The 22,039-nt window shown below is 41.3% G+C and overlaps 1 protein-coding gene across 1 annotated transcript in view; it reads right to left on the bottom strand.

The window, feature by feature from the left end:
• Positions 1 to 7,772: 7,772 nt before the first annotated feature.
• Positions 7,773 to 22,039, bottom strand: part of GPR180 (G protein-coupled receptor 180) — a 290,031-nt gene continuing 275,764 nt past the window's right edge. Inside the window, exon 11 of the mRNA XM_082366138.1 lies at positions 7,773 to 21,834. The gene's annotated coding sequence lies outside the window, so the exon portion shown is untranslated. The remainder of the gene's footprint in view (positions 21,835 to 22,039) is intronic.

Here is a 22,039-nt window from a genome sequence, read left to right as displayed (position 1 = left end):
GCATAAATTAGTTTCTGTTAGACACAGGGATAACTATTTTAAAGACAGGTATTCTATTTCCATGGGTTTATTTAATTTTCTTTTTCTTTATGCCCCTAGTGAAAAATGAGGGCTGTCCTGCCCTGGACACCTCATGTACCAAAAAGAGGCTGCCAGCAATGGAGAGCACTTGACTAATCCAGCCGCAGTGAGCTCTTCCTGTTTTAAAATGAGACGAAAGCTTATACAACTATTCATTTTGCTGTGAAAATTTCATCTATTTTTATAGATGAGTTTTCCCAGTGGGTGATATAGCATCCTATGAGTAAGCACACCCCAAATGTTTCCTTTTCATCATTATCTAAAGCACAGCCGAGCCTTGAAAAGACAATTGTATAGCTTCTTGTGTTGCTTCATGGGCTTTAAGTGCCCACAAAGAGGATTCCTTATGCTTTAATTTCTCTTTATTTTTCTGACTGTAAAGACCCTTGGGGTAAATGCCAGCCCCACAATCCCGCTGTTATATGGTTACTGTCAGCCCGCTGCAACGATGCTTCCTGTTCGCTAGGCCTCCTTTCATGGGACCACAATGTCCTGGCTTTGCTGCATTTCTTTGTCAACGCCCATCTCTTCAATAGCCTGTGAATAGTATTAAATGGTGTTTATGCTAGCTATTGTTGCCTTTTGTGTGGTTTGTCTAATTCACAGAGAAAAGTCTGCTTTTGTGGTCGAAGACCAGCTACGTCATGGCACACCATGTGCCTTCTGATGGGACCGGTCCTGCTGAGTGATAACATTGCAGGCCTGAGCTCCTTTGCAACACAATCCCGCATTCTTAGCCCAGTCAATACTCTCACAGGCAGACTGGTTTACTCTTTTTATGAAGAGGTAGGGGAAGATAAAGCACAAAAAATACCAGATCCTGAAACAAAATAGAAAAGCAGGGTAAGTTCAACTGATTTGCAACTTATTCAGCCAGCCAAGAAGTGAGAAGGCACGTGAAAAGAAAATCACAGATTTATTCTATTAGCAACCAGACGTGCCAGGTGGACCCACCGTGGCAGCAAATACTTCACATTTCAGGAATAAGATTGCATGATGGTTTCAAGGTATTGTTTAAAAGGACACCTAATACCAGAGTCACTACTCCGCTGGGCTTTTTCTAAAGTGCTCACGAAAGAGAAAGGATAGAGTATTGATGATTACATTATCCTCTGGTTCAAGAGTCTTTGCAGGGCAAGTATGTTGCTATGTCTTGAAAGGGCTTTTGATGTAAGAAGATCATTGCGGGCTCAGTGGTAACTGATCCCTGACATCCCTGGCTTTTGGTGCTGTGGGTTATTTTATCCTGTTGCTCTGTGTAGTCTGTTTTCCAGCGATCTACAATCTTTTTTATACCCCTAATGGTGGCTTATATTTTAGTTAGTTTTTTTTTTTTTTCCTCTGAGAAGTGCTTCTCAGACTAGAAGAGTCAGGTGCACAGGAAGGGGAAGAGCTTACTGTTAGCTGGGGGCACGTGTCTTTCGGTTTAGAAAACATGTTTCTGAATTATGGATCCAGCCTGCTTTCCTCATGTCTTTCTACTCCTGATGTAAAAACCAACCCAAACATAAAACTGGACGCAGGCACAAAGAAGGAGAAAGAAACCAGGAACCACAGCTCAAAAGTGTCACACAGTCCAAGTTTTCTGGAAGAGAAGCTGTACAAACAATATTGTCACATTGAAAAATACTGACAAAATGAGATGATTTGTTTTTAAAAAATTTTTATTTTATATTGGAATAGAGTTGATTAACAGTGTTGTGTCAGTTTCAGGTGTACAGTGAAGTGATTCAGTTATACATATACATGTACCTATTCTTTTTCAATTCTTTTCCCATTTAGGTTATTACAGAGTGTTGAGCTGAGTTCCCTGTGCTATACAGTAGGTCCTTGTTGGTTATCTATTTTAAATACAGCAGTGCATACATGTCAATGCTAAATTCCCAATCTGTCCCTCCCCCCACCTTTCCCCCAGTAACCATAAGTTCGTTCTCTAAGTCTGTGAGTCTGTTTCTGTTTTGTAAATAAGTTCTTTTGTATTATTTTTTTCTAGCTTCCGCGTATAAGCGATATCATATGATAGTTGTCTTTCTCTGCCTGACTTACTTCACTTAGTATGATAATCTCCAGATCCATCCATGTTGTGCACATGGCATTATTTCATTCTTTTTAATGGCTGAGTAATATTCCATTGTACCACATCTTCTTTATCCATTCATCTGTTGATGGACATTTAGGTTGTTTCCATGTCTCAGCTATTGTAAAACAGCATTGCAATGAGCATTGGGGTGCATGTATACTTTCAAAGCATGTTTTTCTCCGGATATATGCCCAGGAGTGGGATTTCTGGATCATATGGTAGCTCTATTTTTAGTTTCTTAAGGAACCTCCATACTGTTCTCCATAGTGGCTGTATCAATTTACATTCCCACCAACAGTGTAGGAGGGTTCCCTTTTCTCCACACCCTCTCCAGCATTTATTGTTTGTAGACTTTTTGATGATGGCCATTCTGACTGGTAATATGAGATGACTTGAATTCCTGTTCAAAATTCTGAAAATTTAGGGTTTTTTTTTTTCCTTTAATGAGAAAGTTAAAGTAGAAGGAATCCCATCCCATCTCCAATCCAAGAAAAGTGTGAGATCTGGCAGTTTTTTGTCTGAGTTGAGTCATGTCAAGCCATGAAAAGCCATCCCCTCCAACTTGAGTGACAAATATTTATTGGGTATGGGTCTAGCATGGACCTAGTTGCTGTGGTAGGTTTCCAAGAAGTCGAATTTGCTGTCCCTTGGGGGGGAAAGTAACACTATAACACTATAAAAATCAGGGATAATTAGGTTCTAGTGAGGCAGGGTGACGGTAAGCCCAAGTCTGGTGGCAGAGTGGCCAGTATGCGCTGGAATAACAGGAGCCGGGGCTGTATCTCATTCGTCCTGGTGTCTTTAGGACTGAGGAAAAGGGGTGGCGTATGACATGATGGATGATTTTCTCCTGCAAAACACACTTCCAAGGGTGCACTCATATCATTGGCTGCAGCACAAATAAGAGAGGCTAAAACCCTGTTCCTCTTTCCAATTCAACTGATGCTTAACGGAATGCTAGTAATTACAAGTGACATTATTATAGGACTAACACTGAAGCTGCAAACATTGGCCTTGTTTAAACCACATGTAACAAATTCCCTGTGGCTGATCTTGTATATCTGATCTCAACCAAAGCTTGACTTCTCTTACAACACCCCTGCACCTCGGCTTGAATACTCCTCATGATGTAAATCTTGCTCTCTCATAAGGCAATCATTCAGTTCATGGACAGCTCCAATTATTAGACAATTCTTTGTTAAACAGAAGTCTCCCTTTCTATGACGTCATTTATCCCAGTCCCACTCCTTAGAGTCACATAGGATAAATATAATCAATTATTTGAGCCCTAATAACTCAAGGCTAGAAAAAGTTTTCTTTTTCTAGTTTAAATATTCCAATGGCATGGTTTTCATTCTTGGGGGAACTCCATTTTGTCAATGTATCTATTAAGGTATGATACTCAGAACTAAAACAGTTCTCTCCATGTAAGCATACCAGCAAAGCATACATCTGGGACAATTACTGTTTTTATTCTGGATGAAATATTTCTGTTAATGTAATTTAAGATCTCATTAGTTCTTCTGGCAATTTTGTCTATGGGCCAGTATTGCAATTTTCATTAAATTAAACCCCCTAAACAATTTTATTTGAATTGCCAATGGTTCGGGTGTCTCTCGTCTTCTAATTGACCAGGCATTTCTTTTTTAATTAATTAATTAATTAATTAATTTATGGCTGTGTTGGGTCTTCGTTGCTGCACGTGGGCTTTCTCTAGTTGCGGCGAGCGGGGGCTACTCTTCGTTGCAGTGCACGGGCTTCTCATTGTTGTGGCTTCTCTTGTTGTGGAGCACGGGCTCTAGGCGCGCAGGCTTCAGTAGTTGTGGCACATGGGCTCAGTAGTTGTGGCTTGCGGGCTCTAGAGCGCAGACTCAGTAGTTGTGGTGCACGAGCTTAGTTGCTCCACGACATGTGGGATCTTCATGGACCAGGGCTCGAACTCATGTCCCCTGCATTGGCAGGTGGATTCTTAACCACTACGCCACCAGGGGAGCCCTGGCCAGGCATTTCTTAACCTCACTGCAGAACTTTTCACTTACCACTGTTAAATTTCATCTCATTAGCTTTGCCGATTATGCCAAGCTGTCAGAATAAATCTGAGTGCATCTGACGACTAGTATGTTAACCACCCTTCCAAACTTGTGCCATTACTAAGTCTAGTAAGCATGCCTATTTTATTCTAATTCAAATATGTAATAAAATATCAAACACGATGGAACTAAATACAGAGACTAGTGGTTTGCCACTAGGGACCACCTTCTCCTTCTAGGTTGCATTCTTCTGAATTAATATTAAGAGCATAAAACATTTTAACCAACTGTGAATTCCAGCAAAATGTAATGTCTTCCATCCCACTTGGCCATAGATATATCATGAATGATATGTTTGAAATAATATTGTTTTGGACATCAGAATAGGCAACTCATTTGGAATAAAGTTGGTTTGGAAATGCAAATTAAGACTGCCATTTTAGTTCAACTCACCCTTATCCACAGAAACGAAGGTCTTTGAAGTTCTCACTAAGAGAATCAGTAAGATCAGAAACTATGAAAGAAAAATGATCTATTTGTTAAATGGTCACATAGGAAAAAAATCTTAAATGCAAAAGACAAGTAAAACCGAGGAAACTGTTTGGAACATATATGACAAACGACTAATTTTATTAATATACAAAGAGCTCATATGAGTTAATAAAAATAGATGAATAGCCCAAAGGAAAAGGGGCAAGGGACATGAACAGACAGTTCACACACACACACACACACACACACACACACACACACACACACACACACAATGGCCAATTAATTCAGGGAGAAATTTCAACCTCACTCACGATTAAAAAGATGGAAATTAAAACGCAGATAAAAAAAACAACAACACAGATGAGATGCCATTCTTCATCCATTAGCCTTGGTAAAGATTAGCACCGCCTCTGTGGAAGGCAACTTGAAATTATCAATCAAGATTTAAAATACATATACTCTTCAATCCAACCATTTTACGTCTAGGATTTTATCCTACAAACATAGTTCCACAAAGTAAAGAGAAATAGAGAAGTTGTAGAGGATTGACTGGATCCTTCACTTGTCAGCTGTGTGATCTTTGGCAAGTTGCTTGACCTCTCTGTGCCGAGTACCTTTATCCAAATACTTGGGATAATAATAATATCTGCTTATTGGAATGTTGTGAGAAATAAATGAGTTCTTTAAAACAGTGCTGAGCAGGGACTTCCCTGGTGGTGCAGTGGTTAAGAATCCACCTGCCAATGCAGGGGACACGGGTTCAAGCCCTGGTCTGGGAAGATCCCACATGCCACAGAGCAACTAAGCCTGTGTGTCACAACTACTGAGCTTGCGCACTAGAGCACGCAAGGCACAACTACTGAGCCCGTGTGCTGCAACTACTGAAGCTTGAGTGCCTAGAGCCCGTGCTCTGCAACAAGAGAAGCCACCACAATGAGAAGCCCGCACACCACAACAAAGAGTAGCCCCTGCTCGCCGCAACTAGAGAGAAAACCCGCGCGCAGCAACAAAGACCCAACGCAGCCCAAAAACCAAACAAACAAACAAACAAAAAACCAGTGCTGAGCATATAGTAAGGGGTATATACATGTTTGCTATTTTTAATTTCAACCTTAAAACATGTTCATCAGTAAGGGACAGATTAATTAAATTATTGTATATGCATACAATGTACTATTATTATACAGCCATTACAAAGAATCAGAGTTTTGTAAGTGTTGATTTGAAACAGTGTTCATATTATAAATACACTGAAGTAAGAGAAGAAGCAAGGCAGAACAGCATGTATAATATAGTCACATTTGTGTAAAAAATAGGCTATAACACATATATGTTGTATATGCATTGTATTTATTTGTAAGAATAGACATTAACAGTGGTTCTAGCTGAACTATGACACTAGGAAGTGAAAGAGAGGCCTTTAATTTTCATTTTCTATCCTTCTGTACGTTTATTTTAAAAATCATGTACATATAGTACTTTCATACTCAAAAAATTATACGGTGCAATCTAACTCTTGCAATCAAGCCAGCATGATTTTTTTATGACAGAGGGCTAAGCATCGGAATATAACGTGCAGGAAAGGGGAAACCAACGCGGAAGGATTTTTCTGCGTGTCTTTAACGCTCTCCGGGAGGTAAGAGGGTCTCCCAGCGCTTGGGCGGTGTGGAGCAGCCCGCGTCTTCTCCATCTGTGCGTGCTCTTGGCTCTTGTTTCAAACTATATTCAGAGTCCAGCCACTTCTCAGCACCCACCCCCAGCACCGTAAAGTGAGCACGCCATTGCCTGCGGGGATTACTGGACTAACGACTGCGAGAGCCTCTCTCTGCCCTTCCTCCCAAAGTCTATTCTCAACTGGGTAGCCAGAGGAATTCTTCAGATGTAAGATCATGTCACTCCTCTGCTCAGAAATGTCCAGCCTTTACATTTCACTCAGAGCAAAAGCTCCAGTCTTCAAAGCAGCCTGGAAGGACCCTGCTCCTTCACCGTGCGTCCAACCTCAGCCTCTAACAATCTCTTCTTTCTGCTCCAGCCATAAGGGGCTCCTTGCTTGGTCTCCAGCATGCCTGGCCGGCTCCTGCGTGGGGCTTCCACACTGGCCATTCTTCAGCCCAGAACACTCTTCCCCAAATACCTGCACGGCCAATTCCTTCACCTCCTTTAAGTCTTTGCTCAAATCTCACCTCCACGACGCTTACTTGGACCACTCTTTCTACCCTCACAACCCATGTTCCTCCCTGCAGAATTGAACCACAATCTCTCCGTCGCTCCCTGCCCCTCTCCCAGCACAGACCACCCTCTAAAATAGTGTTGAGTTTGCTAGGGGCGACAGAACAAAGTACCACAGGCTGGGCGGCTTAAAACAATAGAAATGTATTCTCTCACAGTTCTGGACGCCGCAAGTCCAAAATCAAGGTGTCAGCAAGGCCATACTCCCTCTGGGACTCTGGAGGGAACCCTCCCCCCCTCTTCCAGCTGCTGGTGGGGGGCTGTCAATCCTTGGCACCCTTCGGCTTGCAGCTACATCACTCCAATCTCTGTCTCCATCGTCACAGGGCATCCTTCCACTGCTATACAGTCATATTAGATGAAGGGCTTGTCCTACTTCAGTATGACCTCATCTTAACTACACCTGCAAAAATTCTGTTTCCAAATAAGGTCACATTCTGAGATCCTGGGGCTTAGGATTTCAACGTATCTTTTGGGGGACACAATTCAACCCATACACATATGTATAATTCACTTATTTTATCAGAGTTACTGTTTTTATTGTCTGTCTCTCTCCATAGAATGTAAGCTCCACAAGGAATTTGCTTTTTGTCATTTTTGTTCACAGATGTACCTGAGGGTTTGGAACAGTACTTGACAGCTGGTGGACTTGCTATAAACATTTTTTGACTGATACTGGCTCTCATCACACACTTAACGCTGTTCATTAACATCAATCAGCTTCCTAGGTTCTAACTATGCAACTATTAAGCATTCTCCGGTTTCTTTCTAAAGAAAACACTGAGCAGCTGGAGAAACATTCGAGTCACCTAGTGGTTACATATTCCTTTTTTTTTTTTTAAATTTACACTGTCAGATTTTTGTTTTTTGTTTTTATTTATTTATTTATTTATTTTTGGCTGTGTTGGGTCTTCGTTTCTGTGTGAGGGCTTTCTCTAGTTGCGGCAAGTGGGGGCCACTCTTCATCGCGGTGCGCGGGCCTCTCACTATCGCGGCCTCTCTTGTTGCGGAGCACAGGCTCCAGACGCGCTGGCTCAGTAGTTGTGGCTCACGGGCCCAGTTGCTCCGCGGCATGTGGGATCTTCCCAGACCAGGGCTCGAACCCGTGTCCCCTGCACTGGCAGGCAGATTCTCAACCACTGCGCCACCAGGGAAGCCCTACATTTTCCTTGAAAACTTACTCTGACTTGCAACTCAGCTGCATGAGTTTGGTTGGCGTCGATAACCTTGGGTGAGCTCACGAAATCGAATTCCTGGAAATGAAAGCTGTGGTCCTGATCCCGACCCCATGCTTCCCCTCAGCCCTGAATGAGGAAAAGGACCGTGGAGACGTGGAGACCTAGCTGGTTGACCAGGAGAGCCATTCTGGGGAGCGTGAAGGGAAGGGCGTGCCGGTGGCTGTGTTTCAGGATGCTCAGCGTGGCTGTGAGATGCAGTGTGTGGTACAAGAAGGGTGGGGATGAGGAGACAGTGTGGAGGCTATGAAAGCCTTGTCTCGAGGTAAGTGTTGAAGAAACGGCAAAATCAAATGACACTGCAAATGGAAAAAGTTAGGACAGAATTTAGGGTGTGTTCCTTGCACCATAAATAACAATAAGGGCATTTAATGAGATGGAATTGGGCTTAAAGAGAACAGGAAGTTACGAAGGAAGACCTTGTCTTTAATGGGTTAACATGGGGTGTTAGCCTGTATTCCAGATGCCGCTGCTTCTGTCCTATTTCCTACATGGCTCTTCCACATCCCCAAAGCTGATGGCAGCGGTGCAGGTGGTGTTACAACATTTATACTTAGGCTGCATCTAAAAGGAGCAATCTAAGAGAATTTGTGATTGCGTTTCATGTTCTTCATGGGTAGCTCCAAGTTCAAAGAAGCCCTCCACAGCTCTGCAGACCGGTTGAAACTAGAGACAAGTCTCCACGTCTGCAAACATCACAGCTTCACTGCACCGCCGGCCCGCGTCAGGCAGGGTGTCTCCAATCTTTACAAGAACCCAACTGACACACAAAAAAGTTAGGATGGGGCTGCAGTAGGGTCTCAGACTCTCTGAGCTCCCTACTGTATAAGACGTGGTTTAAAGAATCAGAATTTTCCTGAAAGATGTTCACCTTGATTTGCAGAGTATTTGGACAATCACGAAAAGCCACGGTAGGCAATAATTATACATTCTGCTGGGACTTTACAATATAAAAATCAGACATTGGTGTCCACCCTATACAGCTCCCTCCCTCTGCATACAACAATTGATTTCCAATGGTTGAAATTTACACAATAAAGGAAACCTTTGTTTTCAGTTCAACTGATAAGAGAGACAATATGTGCGAGTCCCTCATTGATTGACTTCTGTTTTCTTAGATTCACTTCTTGCGAGAATCATTAAACATAAGAGAAAATGATCTGTTTCCATTGATTGGATGATGTGCCCATCTGACAACCATAGTTTTTGTATTAAAGTTATTAATTATGTCATTAGTGTAATTTACAGAATTGAAGAAATCACTCAGGATCTGACTGTATTGCTGGTTATTTTTTTTTTTTTTAATAAATGAAAGCATTTGTAGAGGAAATAAATCTTGTGACAACAATAATAGATGAAAAGGCCACCGGCTCACTTTGTAAATCACCACAAGCTAAAGGAAACTTCCTCTGATTACTTAAGTGGTGAGTGCTGGAAAGCTGGGTTTCTCAAAATGTACGTTTTTATATTGTGAAATTCCGGGGATCATTGCTCATTGCAAGTACTTGGGAAAGATGATTTCCCATTGTTCATTTAAATTCCCTCTCATCCTCATAACCATTTCATTGTTTAAGGTTAATAAGTTATATAGAGCATGGTACAGCCAGGCTTGATCTGGGTCTCCCCAAAGTCTCCCCTGAGCTAACTGTTCATAGTGACTGGGAATATTGTGAGCTTGTCTAATTCTCAGAAACTTTTCTCTCCCCTGACAATGATTGCCAAGAAATTAATTATGACAGGAGGGAAGTAACTCCGCTCTATAGCCTGGCTCTGGCTGACTGCAAAACTCAGCCTCAAAGTGAATGTCTGGGTGGGCATTGAAATTAAGTGATCTTTTGGAATTTTCTCGAAAAAAAACTTGATATCAAGTTGATATACTTGATAAACTTGATATAGGTGCAGTTTGTGGACATTCTTTCCCAATTAGATTTTTAAGGACCATCACTATCACCGCTACTGTAACTTTGAGAGCACCGAGCTGGTTATGCATAGTTTTCTGATATATGAGAGATTCCCCCAAATGATCCTCTTTTCTTTTTACCATGGGGTCAGGGCTGGCTTCATGGGCATGAGACTACCTTCTACTTAGAAGATCCTGGAACTTGGTCTAATGCTCTGCACTTGCTGTCTTGAAATCTTAATAAATTTTGAACAAGGGCCATGCATTTTCATCTTGCGCTGGGCCCTAAAATTAAGTAGCCTGTCCAGAGTGGAGGGCTAGTGCATGACATATGTCACATGTTAAACTGATCCTGTTGATTCAATAAGCACAACTCATTTGGCACTAATCAAAGTCTAAGTGTGGAATGAGCACTTCCCTTGTTGTGTGAATTTCTTTCATTTCCATTTCTTTCCTTTTTTGCAATGATAGAAAAATGCTCATGATAGCGTTATTCATGTCTTTGAGGAGTGATGAGATGCTAAATACTGAAGATTAATTTTGCTGGCAGTGGTTACAAAATTCCTTAAGTGAAGGCAGACTCTCTATTCTAAGAGATTGAATAGGAATTCTTGATGTTTTCTGTTAACGATCTGTGCAGTTTTGTTGTGTTAAGTATTTTATCATTATTAAAATGTGAAACAAGTATTAAAAAGTGAAATCGCTTTTTGTATTTGAGACTCCTAGGAACATATACCAAAAGAACCTATCCTTTTTTTTTAATAATGTAAAATAAATGTGGCCCGTAGCCATTATATGGATAAGCAAGTGTAGTCTATGAAAAGATGCTCAATGTCAGTAATCATCAGGGAAACCCAAATCAAAGCCACGATGAGATGTGACCTCATGCCTGTTAGGATTGTCATTATAGAAACAAAAAAAACCAAAAAGAACAAACAAACAACAACAAAAAAACCTCAGAAAATAACAAGTGTTGCAAGGACGTGGAGAAATTGGAACCCAAGTACATTGTTGGTGGGAAAAATAGTGCGGCCACTATGGAAAACAGTATGAAATTCCTCAAAAAATTAAAAATAGAACTACCATATAATCCAGTAATCTCACTTCTGGGTATATAGCCAAAAGAATTGAAGTCAGGAGCTCAAAGAAAGATTTATACTCCTATGCTCACTACAGCATTATTCACAACAGCCAGCAGGTGGAAACTACCTAAATGTTTATCGATGATGAATGGATAAATAAAATGTGGTGTATACACACAATGGAACGTTATTCAGCCATGAAAAAGGAAGGAAACCCTGCCATATGCTACAGCATGGATGAACCTTGAAGACATCATGCTAAGTAGAGAAAGCCAGTCACAGAAGGACAAATTCTACGTGATTCCACTGATGTGACATGTCTGAAACAAACTCACAAAACCAGAAGGTAGCATGGTGGCTGCTGGGGAAGGAGGAAATGGGGAGTTGCTGTTTAATGGGTATAAAGTTTCAGTCACGCAAGACGGAAAACTTCTAGAGATCTGTACATTGTGCTTATAGTTAACAATACTGTACTGTGTACTTAAAATTTTGTTAAGAAGGTAGATCTCATGTTATGTGGTTTTTAACCACAATTTATTATATTTTAAATTAATTTTTATTAGAGTATGGTTGCTTTACAATGTTGTGTTAGCCTCCACTGCACAACAAAATGAATCGGCCATACACATACAGATATCCCCTCCCTTTTAGGTTACCACAGTGCATACCACAATTTAAAAAGTAAAAAAAGAAAGCGTAGTCAATTCTTCTCACCAAGGGCCACATAAGCTGTGCCCATTTGCCTGTTAACTGGTCTTCTGTGGTATATCTTGATGCCTCTGTTTCCTTACCAGCATCAACACTCACACGCTCACTGAGTTAGTGTAGATTACTTTAGTCTAATTTTAGTTGGTGTAGTGAAGTTCTATGCAGTTATATCCCAAAACAGGTGGGGCTAGGGGGTATTGGTTCCCTTTAGTAGGCATGCTGCAGTTGCCAGGAGGGGAAGTACAGTATTTTCCTGCAGATGGATACAATATGAGCTTTCTTTTAACTTAACTGGTGATTGGAGGTGTTCGTATTTACCTTTGACCTGCTTGCAACAAGCAAGCGAGAAGTGACAGGTTTCCTGCTGTTCTCTAGGTCAAGTCCTGTAGTGACCGTCTTCCTGGGACTCACCTGGTTTTTAAGCTGCCCCATGTCTAAGCGTCTCCTGAACTGTGGGAGGTCCTCTGAAAGGGCTAAGCAGGACTAAACTCAGCAGATGGGGTTTGTCACTTTGTTAAGATCCTCTAAATTATAGAGTGATGTTTAGAAATTGTTGCGCAATATGATTCTTACTTATTGATATATGTATACATATTTGTACCTACGTATTTTATAATGAAAATAATTTACCTTTGGGGTTCTTAGTTTTGCTCACTTGCATGGTAGATTGCATGGCTCCAGGGCTTTACCAGTCCCCTCATTCATACAGTTTGCCATGTCACTTTGCATGATCCTTCCCTTCTGACACAGGGCTTGGCCATGCAACTCGCTTTGGCCAACAGGATGTCAGCTGATGTAATACAGGTAGAAACTTGAAGAGTACCTTGCAGTCATTGGGCTTGCTCACTCCTGCCCTCTGTCACGTCCATGAGAAGGACATGCCTGGGCGAGCCTACAGGTTGCTGAGCTGAGCCAACCTGGATCGACCAACTGACAGCCAACCCCCAGCCCAGCACAACATAGCAAATCTAGGTACCAACCTGCAGCCAGGCCTCAGCTGAGTGCGGCCAGATCAGCTTAACCTCATAGACTCAGGAGCTATGTGTATTGTGATAATCTATTGAAATATTATGATTGTTCATTGTGTAGAATTATTGTGGCAAGAGATAACTGATCCAGTCATTATTATGTCAGCAGATTGCACGTTTCTATTCAGGAGACCAGGAAGGATATGTGGAATGTTGCCCTAAAGATTCTCCTATGAATGTAAGACAGCCCGTGGGAGTGATTGACAAAACCAGGTGGGACAGAATAATCAGAGGAGAACCACTCCATCCCCCCTCAAAGTAGAAATATAGAAAAAGTGTAAGAATTGTAGTTGAGAATACGAATAAGGTTAGTAACTGTGTCTGTCATCTTTGTGGCTCCAGGATCTAATAACAGAGAACGTGGCACTAAAAGGGAAGGAATGGATGGATGTTAGTTGACCAGAGTGGAACATTTACATCTCAGTTCTGGTCTATAAAATCCAGAGCTGCCTGGCCCTATGTACACATTTCCTGAAGCATCTCATTTCCTTAGGGTGATGACTGGACAATTGGATGTTGAAATTTATTTAAAAAATCACTACTTGGGATTTGGTATAACTTAGCTTTAAATTTCTCTCCGCTGAACAAATCCATTTTATAGACATTATGCAAAATAATAATGCAAATGTTATTCCAGAGCAAGTATTTAAAATATTTTAAAGAACAAATGATTTTATTCACCCTTGCTTCCAAAACAGGCACAAATATCTATTTCTAACATTTGGTTCCTTTGAGGCAATATTTAGTTAATTCTAAATGCAGTTTGCCCTCTGTATCCATGGGTTCTGCATCCATGGATTGAAAATATTCCAAAAAAAAATTTCTTGTAAGTTCCAAAAAGCAAAACTTGAATTTGTGGTGAGCCAGCAACTATTTACGTAGAATTTACATTGCATTAGGTACGATAAGTGATCTAGAGATGATTTAAAGTATACAGGAGGATGTGTGTGGGTTATATGCAAATACTATGCCATTTTATAGAGGGGACTTGAGCATCCTTGGACTTGGGGGTCCTGGGACCAATCCTCCTCAGATACCGAGGGATGGCTATATTAAAATACAGTTTATACCTGAAAATAGTTAACTTCATTCAAAGCACTGTTTATGTTTTAAAAAAATAACAAGGTCTGGTTTTATTTTCAGCAAGTACTGTTTACAGTGAAGTTTTATGACACTTAGGAAAATATTAACCATGGAACTCTGTTGCTCATTTTGAAAGAGTTTTTTTTTTTAAGAATTTTATTTGGAAGTCTTAAAATTTACAAAAAATGCTGTCCAGGTAGGAATGTTATTGGAATGATCTTGGTGGATTATTTCTCCCCACCTGGAAGTAGGCTTATTAGAAAAATGGATTTTGTAAAGTGTTTAAAAACATTGCATGAGGTCACCTTTTACCATTCTGTCCCCTTCTCAACATGTCATTTCTTATCCTTCTTGTAAGAAAGAAGCAGCCACAGAGGATTCTGGAATTGCAGTGTCCTGGAACGACAGGCCAGCATTGGACAAGGCTGTAACTGGTAATTTCTATACCTGTACTTGAGATAGGTAGATGAACTAGGGATCCTAATTTCTGATTTGACCCATTCTAACAGCCTCCATTTTACTTCTGGTGATTCTTGCATCTTCTCCTTAGTGGCTCAGTGATGACCCCTTTTTCACAGACAGGCAAACTCTGTCTGTGAAAAGCCAAGTGGTAGATATTTTTGGCTTTGCGGGCCGTTTGGTCTCTCTCACAACTAGTCAACTCTGCCACTTTAGCAGCCTTGGATAATATGTAAACAAATGAAAGAGGCTTGTGTTCCAATGAAACTTTATAGACATTTTATGTAACACTTTATGTGTTACGTAATTTTTACATATCACAAAATATTATACTTCTTTTTTAAAAAAAAATTTTAAAAATGTAAAGACTGGTCTTAGCTTATAGATCATACAAAAAGAGGTGGTGAGCTGGATTTGGCCCAGGGCCATAATTTGTCAACCCCTGACCTTAGGTTAACTGGGTTGATGGGTCAAACTGAATGGGATGCCTCATTTAAGAGCACAAATGCTGAAGGCAGACAGACTGAGTTTGAACCTCAGCTCTGCATTTTTACCATCTACGTGATCTTGAGCAAATAGAAAAATGGGAACACTAATAATCCACTTCAATGCTGCTATGAGGATTCAATGTAATAATGGAGATGCCATGCTTGACACCTTACAAATACTGTATACATGCTAGCTGTTTCTGTTATCATTGTTACTTACCACAGTTGGAAATCCTGGTCTATTTCAAAATATACAGAAGAACTAGGCTGACCCCGTGGAATCAGAACTATTGGTTCTAATTTGACCCACTTGCCTTATGTTGGGGATTCTTTAATGTTTTAGCTCTTGCAGCTGGCATGACAGTTCATGCTCATGCGTCTCTATGTGCATTCAGATTTTGAAATTCCCAAATAAAGCCACAGCATTTCCCCCGACCTGATATTTATAAAATCATTGGCAATAAAGTTAACCGATTATAATATCTCCCCAAAAATCCTTTATGAGAAAGAAATAAATACCCTAACCAAAAACTTTAAATGCTGATCATTATTTTATAAAAGGAATCGATTTTTTTTATTTGGGAACAGCACCGACCCTGACGCCCTGGCGGGTCACGACTCTGTGTGACCACCTCTACCCTGAACAAGCAAAGCTGAAGATACTACTGTCCTGAGTTGAAACAGTGACAAATGAGCTTATTTCAAAGGCAGCCCCTTTCGTGCTGTGCTTCTCTCTCTGTGGCTGACTTAGCATCATAAAGGTAGACTGTGTTGTGTTCAAAGCCCATGATATAAGAGAAGCTGTTTTAAATTATTACTATTTATAGGAAGGGAAATACACTCAGTTTGAGTAGATTATGCTAAATTAGTATCACATGCTAATAATTATGTTTTCAATAAGAGTACCCTAAATATTTAATAAGGCTTAAATGCAGTTTTTATGTTACATAATGCCAAGTGGCAAAACTCTTTTATTAATAAATTGGCAAGGAGTTGAGGAAGTAATGTCATAGTTTACTGCCTATTCAGCAACATACAGTTCATCCATGGATAAATTTATCCTCAAATGTGCTTTCTTGGTACATAAAAATGTTAGCCAAAAACAACAAACCAACAAAAATCACCCCCAATCCAAAATAATGAGGCTTTAAAAATATATGTCCATGATTTAAGCATGGCTAATTTTGTTTCAGTATTTTAATAAGGAAAACACATCTGGAATGTCTGTAGCCAAGATGTAAATTCAGCACACACAAAAATAAAGAGCAGGGATGACTTTTTAGAGCCTCGTTTAAAACTGAAGGGCTTGGGTCTCCCTGCATCAGACTAGGTAGTTTAACTTCCTGAATAGCCAGGAAAATCGTTGCTTCTGTTAAATATGTTTTCCGAATACTAGATTACGAGATGAGAGTTTATTAGCATGGGCACTAATTCCAAATCTTATTAAACTTCTACTATTACCCGTAAAGCTTGTTCAAGATGGGGAAAAAATTTAAAAAGAGAATAATAACAATCACGCAGCTACTTGAAAAGACTAACTGTAATATGCAGATAATCGAGGAAAAATTATTTTGTCTGTTCCAAATTATCTAGGGAACTACCTAATTACCTACCTCAGGGTGCAAGCGATGCGTCTGTCCTGAGGTGACTATAAATCCCAGATTTTAGGAAAGGTAACCCTAGGAGACAGGCATTAGTACCAGGGAGGGTAAATTCTGGGGCCAGAATTTATGGAACGGTGATTGTCTTCATCATTGACTTCCTGGCCCAAGGGGAACTCACCCCACACCTTTCTGAAGAAGGGAAGCATTGAGATTGCTTCGAGAGCAATTAACCTAATGTCTTGTCAAATAGATGTAGCCTCTCACCTCTGAATGTATATACAACTGTACCTCCAAGAGTAACATTTAACACAGGTGCTGTTGCGCTGCCCAAACCACTTGTCAAATCTACGCGACGTGAAATATCATTACCAGTGGGATGAGGCACTGAGCAGATTTCAGTGTCTAGGTATTGCTAAACTGCTGGTTTGACTGACTCAGCGATGAATTTTTTTCACCCAACTGACCTAATTTTGCGTTAGCTCAGCTGGCAATGTGTGGACATGGAGGTCTGCTGACAGAGTTGTTGGAAGAAAAGTCAGGTTCTGGACACAGAAAAGGATGAGCTGGGCTTCAGCCCTTCAAAGCACTTCTGCTTCTTGCTTTGCCATTTCACAAATCTCTCCCAACAGGGAACTGCAGAGAGTACACAAAAGAAAAAATGGAACAGAAACAGACCTGCTCCTGTCATCTCTGTTGATTTTTCACTTAGTAGACTTCTTTATGGATTAAAAAACTTTTTTTTCTGCTTCTTGTAAAGCAATGTTCATTGGAGCTTAGCCAATAGATGGTATCACCCCTTCCAGAGTCTATGCTATGGGTGGCCTATGCAAGCATATCTGCTCAAGGCATTCATGCAAATTATTACTTACTGCCCTATATGCTCATAAATTAATAGCTTCTCTGTGGATGAAAAACAGAAATTAGACAACCATTAAGGTTGAACAATGTTTAAAGAATATTAAATATTAATATATGAAATGAAAAAATATTGCAAGTGATATCAGTAGATATGCCAAAAGCATAACAAGCCAAACCTAAGAATGCAAATAATAAAAACATGTTTTCAGCTAGATATTCTGGATGGTTTAGTATTCAAATTAAAGTTGATTTTTTTTCCCTTTCAGTAAAAACAAAACAAAATATTTACTGCTGTTGTCATATTGTGTGAGTGTTCATTTTCATACTCAGAGCAAAAACGAACTTAGGGAGAATAAACTAGTAAGAAAGTTTGTGTTATTTTGGTCTTTGTGCTTGTGAGAGAATTTTCTTTGCAATATTGAAAATGTATGCCATGAATATTTAGAAAAAGCAGTTTTTATCAGTCTGCAACTTTTTTCTTAATCCTAGCATTTTAATAAATAATTGTCAAGTTGGCATGTGCATCCTAAGGACTTTGTCTGCCAGATGCTATAAAATTGGAATAGAAACTGGCAGAAGACTCTTCTGGGTGGAAGGAAGGAGTGAACAGCTGCTCTTTGGGTGAGTGGGCATGGTCACTGGTCTTTGGCAATAAGAAGTTTAGGAGAGAAGTTTCCATGACTAGACGCCTGCCCTTAAAATCCACTGTGTTTCCATTTGGCAGATTTAACATCAGGGGTATTGATTCTGCACAAAGCAACAAGCCTAAAAGAGCTCTAGCACTGGTCTTGCCCCCACTTGGAATTGGTTGTGAGGTCTTAGGCAAGGGAACCTCATTTATTATGTGGGGCTAATAATGCAAAACCTACAGACTTCACAGAGGTAACGGATTTGGTTGGTCAAATAATACAAAACCCAAACAATCCTTGTAATACATTCAGCCCTTCAATATCTTATTTATGGAGCATGTACTTTATGCCAGGCGCTCAGCCAGTCACTGGGGGGCCAAAGCTGAATAATTAAAACATGACAGCAAACATGTTTACATCATACAGATACTGCATTTCATCCTCACAACCACCTCATGAAGCAGATACCTCAAATGAGTCCTTTTTACAGATGAGGAAGCTGAAGTACAGGGAGGTTAAGTGACTTGTCCAAGGTCACATGCCTAGTTAGTGGCCGAGCTGGGACATGAGCCCAGACAGCTAGCTCCAGGGTCTATACTCACCACTACTCTACATGGCCCCTGAGACTGTCTCATTTTTCCAGGCCCTCAGAGTCTCATGGCAGACCGTTTGTAAGAACAGTCCGGATGCAGTAAGAGTGCTGTGCCCATGCGTCAGTGTGGAACCCCGAGGGGCGCCTAACCCAGCTTGGAGCGAAGGTGACTGTGTGTGCGTGTCCTGGTGATTAGCTGGGTACAGGCTACAGAAGGCTTTCTAAGATAAGCAAGACCTCAGCTGCGTCTTAAAGGATAGGCAGGACGAATAGGAAGGGCGTTTCCGCTGAGCTTAGAAGAGCAAGGCACAGAGGCCAGAATCAGCATAGGACACGCAGGGCCACGAAGCTGTGGTCATGCTGGGAGTGATGACAGCCGATGCCAGAGGTGTGGGCGCGGCCAGATCTCAGAGGACCCTGCCTGCCAGGTTCCGGAGACATAGTGGGAGTCTAACATAACGGGAGACCACAACGATGAGGATGAACGGTAAGATCAGTCTGCGGAAAGCCGTGTAGATTGCTGCGTAGAGAAAGCAGGAGGGCAGCGCAGGCCACCATACAGGCAACTCTGGGAGGTACTGAGGGTCTCTAAGTCCTATAAAGAGGGATCCTATATGCCAGTGCTTTTCAAATTTCAATGTGCAAAAGACTCACCCAGGGCACTTGTGGAAACGCAGATTCTGATTCAGGTGGTGAGGAGCGGCCACTGAAAGTGTGCATTTTCTTCTTCTTGGCCTCACCATGAGGCTGTCGGGATCTTAGTTCCTCAACCAGGGATCAAACCCGGGCCCCCTGGCAGTGAGAGCACTGAATCCTAACCACTGGACCACCAGGGAATTCCCAGAAAGCGTGCACTTGTAACAAGCTCCCAGGTGATGCCCACACGGCCGGTCCTGGACCGCACTTCAAGGAGCAAGGCCATTAGGAGTGTCCATAGCCTAGAAAGTAGCTCTCTGTTCTCTAAGAAACTCCTCGGAGATAACGCCAGAGAATATGTGTGACCTGGTACATCCCAGGGTTGCTGCAGAAGATGCTGCAAACTATCTTCCGAGCCAGCGATTGGCCTGGTTTGATTAAAGCTGCAACCTCCTTATTCCTGAGAAAAACACAGGTCGTCCTCTCCCAGGCATTTGTGTTCTTCCACCCCCAAGACCTATTTCCAGCCTCTTCCTTTATTTTCTAGGAAAGTGGGATTAAGGGATCAAGGAGGTCAGTGCAGAGGAGAGAAAGCCTATGACGTTGATTCCAGGCCCCTTTGCAATTTGGTGTTTGTTTCTTCTACTAGGTCATACTTCCCCAAATTGCTGTATTGCATACATGTACTTGAAAAATTCAAGGGAATAAAAATCACCTTAGCTTTGAAACACATGTAACACCTTTTTTAGGTGAATTGAGGCACACCCAGAGGGGTCACAAAAGGAGAGCTGGGAAACCCTAGCTTGGAGCTTCAGTGAGCTTGAGTTTGAGGGAAGGTGGCTCTCAATGATTTGTGGAAGACACAGTTTAGGTTTCTCAGGGTGCCTTGGGAGCATCATGTCATCGCAACTCTCGATGCCTGCTATGGAAACTCAACACCTCTGCAGAACAGGTTGCCCAGAGAGAAGGGACCAGAGGCCTCAAGGATACAGGGATCACACCAAATTCTGCCAGATGTCCTCCCTTCACCCGTCACCTAGAAAACTGTGAGTACGGCTGAAATTGGTGCTAGTGATCTGTGAACAAAGAGCTAGCCTAAAACCAAGGAAGAAAAGAAAAGAGACCCCAACTCAGGATCCATACTAAATAAAGTTTCCTAAGAGGTGAAATGAAGTGTGGCAGCAGCTGGCACAGTGACAGCCAACATCTAAAAAATGCCATGGAAGTCATTACCCCAGGATTTAGCTCCGTGGACAGACACTTTCACAGTGGCCCTGAGCGTTCCGCTACCCCCCAGCCTGGCAATTGCATGTGACCCCAGGCATCTGGGAGGCCCCAGAAGGCTAAGTTCCAGTCATTCTTCAATGACTTATTTTCTCAGCATCTCTCCCTCAATTCCAGATGAAAAGTTTATATTATACATATATTTTCCATTGTGCAAGGACCAAATATGCATTCTAGAACATTTGTGGAAAATATCCAAGCGGACAGACAGCATCAACTTAAAAACATTTTTTTTTTTTTTTTTTTTGGTTTCTAGGAATTTTTCTAGTCTTAAGTTGTTGACTTCATGGGAACATGGAAAATTGAAGGGGAAAAAAAAGAAAAATCTGTTGCCTAAAGGCAGCAGAGCTGATTTGAGGCAATTCACACTCTCCTCTCTCTCTAGGAATTTATATGGCACCCATCATATCCTAGGTGTTTCCTAAACAATGGTGAACAGGAGGCTAAAGAAGAAAACAATTAAAAAGGAGATTCAGGAAATCATCTCAGGGCACGGAGGTTGTTACTATATAAATAAAAGAAATCAGTAGGTAGACTTTATCTGTTCAAATTCAGTGAGAAACCCACACAGGGCTTCTTTTCAAGTTTCTGTCAAGTGTTTACACTTTCTTCAATTATAAGGTGCTACTTTATAACTATTCTCTTCTTGCTTTGTATAGTTAGATTAAAGCATTGGAAAACAAAGATTGTATCTCTTACTTGAATTTGGTATTACCTGGTATTGTGCGCTCCAGCTCAACCTGCAGAGAGGAATGAACGAGCCCAGGCCAACTGCTTGTCTGTGAATTTACTAATTATTCTGCTAAACCAATGATTTCATTTTACTGAGATGGAAAATCTGGTAACCCTAATTGGAACTTGCCACACTGAAATCTGGGCATTTCTTTCTGCATTTATTTCAATCAGTGGGACACTGGTTCCTGCAGCTCCCAACTAACTTTCGAAGTTACTAGAGAGACGAAAAATTTATGGACATGCTTGAATCAGGAGGAGTTAGAATTCCCTCAGCCTGTCCCACCACGAAAAAGTAGTTTACTACTCTTTATAAACTCCCCTGATTCTTCTATTGAACAAAAAGTCATTCAACAAAGATTAATTGACCACCAGATAGTATCCCAAAGACACCAAATATTATTGTAGTTAGAATCTTGCTGAGTTTGTATTCTACCAATACAACTCAGCCCCAAAGGGAGAAGAGAAAGAGAAAAAGGAAATGAGAAAATTCACTTGAAGGAAGCAGAATGTGGCAGCATCTTAGACTGGGCTCCCTGGGAAGAGACTCTGAGATGGAGTGCCGTGCCATCCAAGCTCTTCTGCGGAGATGTTAATACATCTGTGAAGAAGCGAGGAAGGAAGGATTAGGCTGCGGAGAAGCTGACTCACAGGTGGTTACACACGAGGCCTCAGCCAGTCCTTCAGGGAGCTCTGGAGCTGGGGCGGCCCTTCCGAGTGTTTAACACTGAGGCAGGAAGTCTGGCTGTAGTCTGCGTCCCTCATCAGCTACTCATTGGCTGTGAACTGCCCCTGGGGAAGGGGGT

This window comes from Balaenoptera borealis (assembly GCF_965194805.1).
Source record: "Balaenoptera borealis genome assembly, chromosome: 18".
NCBI classification, from domain to species: Eukaryota; Metazoa; Chordata; class Mammalia; order Artiodactyla; family Balaenopteridae; genus Balaenoptera; species Balaenoptera borealis.
Note: the sequence above shows the minus strand (reverse complement) of the source record. Positions and strands in the feature narration are given on the sequence as shown.